The sequence below is a fragment of the Lutra lutra genome, chromosome 12 (genome assembly GCF_902655055.1).
Source record: "Lutra lutra chromosome 12, mLutLut1.2, whole genome shotgun sequence".
Taxonomy (NCBI): Eukaryota; Metazoa; Chordata; class Mammalia; order Carnivora; family Mustelidae; genus Lutra; species Lutra lutra.
Window position 1 is genome coordinate 8,367,757 of NC_062289.1, and position 6,055 is coordinate 8,373,811.

Consider the following 6,055-nt stretch of genomic DNA (forward strand, 5'->3'; position numbering starts at 1 on the left):
ATCCCAACAGCGTGCCATGGCTTACAAGCCCCACTTGATTAACCTCCTGCCAACCATTCCCATTACCCACCATTCTGGCATCACTTACGTTTCTCAAATCTACCAAGTCTGTTCCCTAAGCTCAGAATGTCCTTCAGGCAACACGCTTAAAAAAAGAAAAGAACCTTAGATAGCTTTCATCTTCATCTATTTCTTTGTTCATCTGTTAAGTATTTATTTGTGTCTCAATCCTCAAAAATAAAAGCTCCATGAGAACAGAACTCAAATATTCCAGCCCCAGCACCTAAGTCAAAAATCAACAACTATTAAGTAAATGAATGAAAAATGTCTTACACCTTGCTTTCTACTCGTTTGCTAACATCTTACCATGCAACTTTCTGGATTATGTGTATTTTAGAAAAATACCCTGCCCCAAAATTAGATGAAGATTTCTACTACATTTCTTAATTATCCTTCCCATCCTTCAAAGCAAACACACAAATTAAAGTGATTTGACTTTAGAATATCGTATTACTTAAACTAAGGACAATGACAAAACGCTTTATAATTCAGACCTGTATAAAACTAAGAATACAATAAGCAAACAAATAAAAAAGCAAATAAAGTAAAATCCACTTGCTTTATGAAAGTCTCACTACTTACAGATACTGTAGGTTTATACATCTGTCTTTTTAGCTCTGACTCACCGGGCTCGTGTCCCACAGTTTCTGGGTGCCGATCTGTACTGCTTTTCTTTTTTCGGTTGAGGTCAGTATAGACAATACCCAACTCATTAAGTTCCTACACAAACCCATGTTTCCTTCAGCAGCTTTCTCACTGTCCTCAGACATATCAGATAAAAGATGTCACCTTCAAAAACCCCTGCTCACCCACCTTGCTATGTCCCAAATACCTAGGTAGTTACTAAAGCCCGATGCCTTTACTCTGAACCATGACCCAGCTTCTTCCTTGGCTTTTCTTTCAAAAAACCAAGTTCCCATTTTTATTCAGGGCTGCGTCTGTCTCATTGTATTCCCCCTTGTGTCTGTTCTCCACCTTCTTTCTTATCTGGTATTCATGAACTACTCCAGAACGCACTTCTCAACCTATGACAATATAATACCATTATCTAAGTCTGAAACTGAAAGGGCCCCAGATCTTATTACGTTCCGAGTGAACATGAGATATTCAGCTTCTAATTTTCTCTCCAGCTTCATCTCTGCTTCTCAAGTCTCAGAAAATGGAGGACAGACAAAGTGACATACATATGTGGATATTTCGTGCTCCTCTAGGAGACTGTCAGGTGCAGCACAAGAGAAGACGGAGGAGAGGCTCGGCAGAATAAATTCATTAAACACATCAGTCCTGGAGGCAGCAGGCATGGCACGCACACACAGCTACAGGGGAGAGCACCAGGGTGGGAAGGAGGCAGAAGGTAGGGGTGAGGGGCCAGAGCACCGGGCCAGAGGCTTCACTGCAGTTTCTGCAGGAAAGGCAAGGCCAGGCAGGGTGAGCAGTTTAGGACTGGCTAGTCTGAATAACGTTGGTGGGCTCTGGGCTTTGGGGTGGTCCCTATTTGCCTGGCACCTGGCCCTGAGAGAAATGAAGCATAGAGATATTGCCTCCTGGAGTGCACAGGTCAGACAGAGACGGTAAGATGCCCCAGGCTAGTCCTTTGCTCACTCTGAAAATCTCCTTGCTAGCTGGTGCAGCATCTCCGAACCAGTCATTTTTTTTTAAATGTCAAACAGCACAGTATCAGAAAAAAAATATAAATATATATTGACAATATTTGCACTTTATAATACATATAAAATAATATACATACTTATATAGTATATACATATATACATAAAATAAGTATACCTACAGAATAATTATATATAACATATACACAGTATATAGTGTCTATTGCATTTGACCACATACACACTAAACACACAGACACACACAGACACACACACACACACACAATACAGTAGAAACCCCATCTGTGGAGCCATACGTTCCTTAAGGGTATAGACAGTGCCTCTCACCTCTCAAAAGAAGAGACCTGATGCATATGAGGCAATGAAATTTACTGCACGTGTTATTAGTGTGTCGAGCTTAACTGAGTTTCGTATTTTAAGCAGAGCAGAGTTTAATGGGAGAATATGCTCAGAGACACATTTCTATTTGTTAAATAAGTTTTCATAATTTGCCTCCTGACATATAGATGCCTCCTTTACTGTATACAAGGAAAGTAATTCCACTGTGATGAGAAATATCAAATTGTCACCTTTATATAATGGCAACTGTGTATATAACACAAGCCAAGGAATGATACATGAATCATGATAATCACCTAAGGAGGATAATTTATGAATTAATAATGACACACACAGTAAGAAACAAAGCAGATTTTCATTTCATTTGAAAATGTAATACAATAACTGCAAAATTAAATCACTGTCTATTGCATGGCTTAGTGCTTTTCAGAACTACAAGCTGTGTTTCCATACTATTACTCCCAATACAATTAAGGAACTATCATATTGTCTTTAAATCTTTTTGGTAACTATTCATGTGGTCTATCAATTCTGATACAGATACTACAACAAAAATAATAGTTGTAAATACGAAGACTAACAGTCAATGTGTAACTCATAAAATAATTAAACAAATGATACAAAAAACTGCATATTTACACAGACTCTTGGGGTATTTCTAGTATAGCAAGTGTCTGATTATCTGATGGCACGCCAAAGAATTTCTTTGGTAAAAAGCACCGATTATGCCATTATATAAGAGCTCTAAGAAATCAACTGATGTGAATGTCTAGCTTTACAGAAAACACACGCAAAATTATAAATCTATACACTATTAGGAATTGGATACAAATTTGTTGAATATAGACTAGAAAAGAAAACTCTACATTTCCTTTGAAAAACGATGAAATACTGTTTTAAAAAACCACTCATGGGGCTCCTGGGTGGCTCAGTGGGTTAAAGCCTCTGCCTTCGGCTCAGGTCATGATCCTAGGTTCCTGGGATCGAGCCCCACATCGGGCTCTCTGCTCAGCGGGGAACCTGCTTCCCTCTCCCTCTCTCTCTCTCTGCCTGCCTCTCTGCCCACTTGTGATCTCTGTCTGTCAAATAAATAAATAAAATCTTTAAAAAAAATACTTTAAAAAAAATAAATAAAAAAACCACTCACGTTTTAATGTATTTGACTTATAGAACAGGATGACTTCACAGTCTTAATTCATTTTTTTTTTAAGATTTTATTTATTTATTTGACAGAGAGAAATCACAAGTAAGCAGAGAGGCAGGCAGAGAGAGAGGAGGAAGCAGGCTCCCCGCTGAGCAGAAAGCCCGATGTGGGGCTCAAACCCAGGACCTGGGATCATGACCTGAGCCGAAGGCAGCGGCTTAACCCACTGAGCCACCCAGGCGCCCCACAGTCTTAATTCAAAATGCATTTTTGCTTAGCTTATTTGCAATTTTTTACTCACGTTAAAGTAAATACTTCCTTTATTTATTACACCCAATTCATATTTTGAAAATGGTCCTCCGATCTTATGTATGAATTATCAGTAACTATAGGAATTATTCTCACTGCTTCATGACCTATTTTAGAGACTATAACAGAGTATGGTGTATTTTAATAATTTCAAACATTTATGAATCTCACCCTCCTCTTTATTTACAACATTATTAAATAAGATACCGGCTGGCTAACATTTTGCCTTTATTACAGCTTACAAACAGGATGGGTCCTTGCTCCCCAAAAAAGTCAGTAAGGTTAAAAATGACCTCTTTGACGTTATTAGCTATCCGAGCCACTGAATGCCTTCACGGTATTTCCTTCTTCCTACTTAAGAACAGAAGCAAAGGAAATCCATATTTCCCTGGTATCAACATAAAAGTAACTTGGATCAATACCTTATTCATTAGAAAAGGATATTTCATTATGGACAGAAGAGAAAGGGCCTGCCTTTCTTCCTCCTGATCTCCTGTCTTGTTCTCTCTCTCTCTCTCTCCCCATCTGTTCTCATCCCTCCCTCTGTCGTTGCCTCCCCCAACCTTGGATCTTTGAGATCTTTGTTCATTTGAGATTATGATTACATTACATATGTAGTTCTTAACTAGCCATTGATTAATTTAAGGATTCTTCCTTCACCCTGTGTTTTTTTTCCTTTGTTTTTAAAAAACTTACAAGGCAGGACAAATGTGTATAATTTTATATTAAATTTAAGAACCAATAAATAATTTTTACTAAGAATTTTATTTTATTTATTTATTTTTTTATCTATATTTATTTATATTTTTATTTATTTTTTTAATTTTATTTTACTAAAAAAATTTTTTTAACAGATTTTATTTATTTATTTGAGAAAGAGAGACAGAGCACAAGGGGGAGGAGCAGAGGGAGAGGCATAAGCAGACTCCTCACTGAGCAGGGAAGCCAAAGTGGGGCTCGACAAGGGGTTCAGGGAGGATCCCAGAACCCTGGGATCATGACCTGAGCTGAAGGTAAGTGCTTAATGGACTGAGTCATCCAAATACCCCAATTTTGTTTATTCTTTTATAGTTATATCAGAAAAATACAGAAAGCAAATGTTTGTTTTCTTCTACCTTAAATGAAGATATAGGTCCATCAATACCTGCTTTCCACTATTTTAATATTATTAGAAAATTAAGGTCCTCCAATCCAGAATAGAAATAAAACAGACCAAACAGTAAGACCAGTGAATTGATTTTGTTATGAATATATGTGTGTGTGTTTACAATCTTTTTCCCCATATTCAGGTTTAACAAATTTTAGATTTCAGTAACATGGGACCACAGTGAATGCAGTCAAGTTTAACTTCTTTAGTGAGCAAAAGTATTTAAGAGCCAACTAAGTTATACAAAGATGCTACAAGGAAACAAATAATTTTAAATAAAAGTTAATTTGAACTGTATCTGAAGAGTATTTAACAGGTGTGATCTGAAATTTAAAAATAGAGGGTTTTTGTTTTGTTTTGTTTTGTTTTGCTCTTGTTCTTAAAAGCAAATCCCTCAGGACTTGTTAATTATGTGTAATAGCATTCTACAGTTTACATAGTTTACTGATTCAGTGGTTTTACTCACAAGAAGCCCAAATTGTAAAAATTTTAACAAATATAAGACATCTGGAGTATTTAGCTACACAATTTATAGATTATGTATCTACGATACCCCGCAGATCATTTTCCATCGTTAATCTGTCCTAGCAAAACTCTTCACCAGACATTTTTGAGACTGGACATGATGAGATCAAGGCATCATCTATTAGCTTCAGGCTCTCAACGTAATAAAGCCGCACTTAAAAACGAAATATCCAACTGTTGTCACCAAACCGACAGCACCACATTTAAAGATGAAGATGTCGACAACTCTGGGAATAGGTTTCTCCTTGAAGAATAGGAAAGTGGACCGGATGTAATCGGCAAAAATAAATACCCCTCCACTGTAACGCACATCTTGTGCATTGTGGGACAAGCTTTCAAGTCAACAGGTTTTTAGAGAGAATGTCAATCCCACATCAGGGTATGTGACAAATTACTGGAATTCACATTGATTAGATGATTTCTTTTCAGATGTGAGTCTATCATTATGCAAACATGTTTATGGAAACAACACTCATGCTGTTAGGTTATTATACTCATTAAGTGTGCCACAATTTACAATTACATCTGAAGCCTAGGGTTCACTGTGCACTTTAAAAATTGCCAAATCTTAAGATGGCCCGGATCTTTATGCTTTTAGGTCCAGAGTTCAGAATGCTAGGAATAGAGGAGGAAGCAATTTAGATAACAAAACACTGACAAAAGTCGATCGCAAATATTATTTTCAAACAAAAGAAGATGTAATTACAATGATTACAGTTTAAGCTTTATTTGGCGTTAATAGATGCTAAGCAGGACCCTGCTGATACAGACACAGAAGCATGAAATCTGAATAGGAGAGAGGACACAATGAAGATAACACACACACACACACACACACACACACACACACCCAAGCAGTGAAAGGCAATTTACTGGTAGCGCACAGAACTGTAAAGAGCTCTG

General features: G+C 37.1%; 1 protein-coding gene across 5 annotated transcripts in view; it reads right to left on the bottom strand.

Moving 5' to 3' along the window:
* DOK6 (docking protein 6) overlaps positions 1–6,055 on the bottom strand; it is a 369,400-nt gene that overhangs the window by 321,545 nt on the left and 41,800 nt on the right. The window lies entirely within an intron of this gene.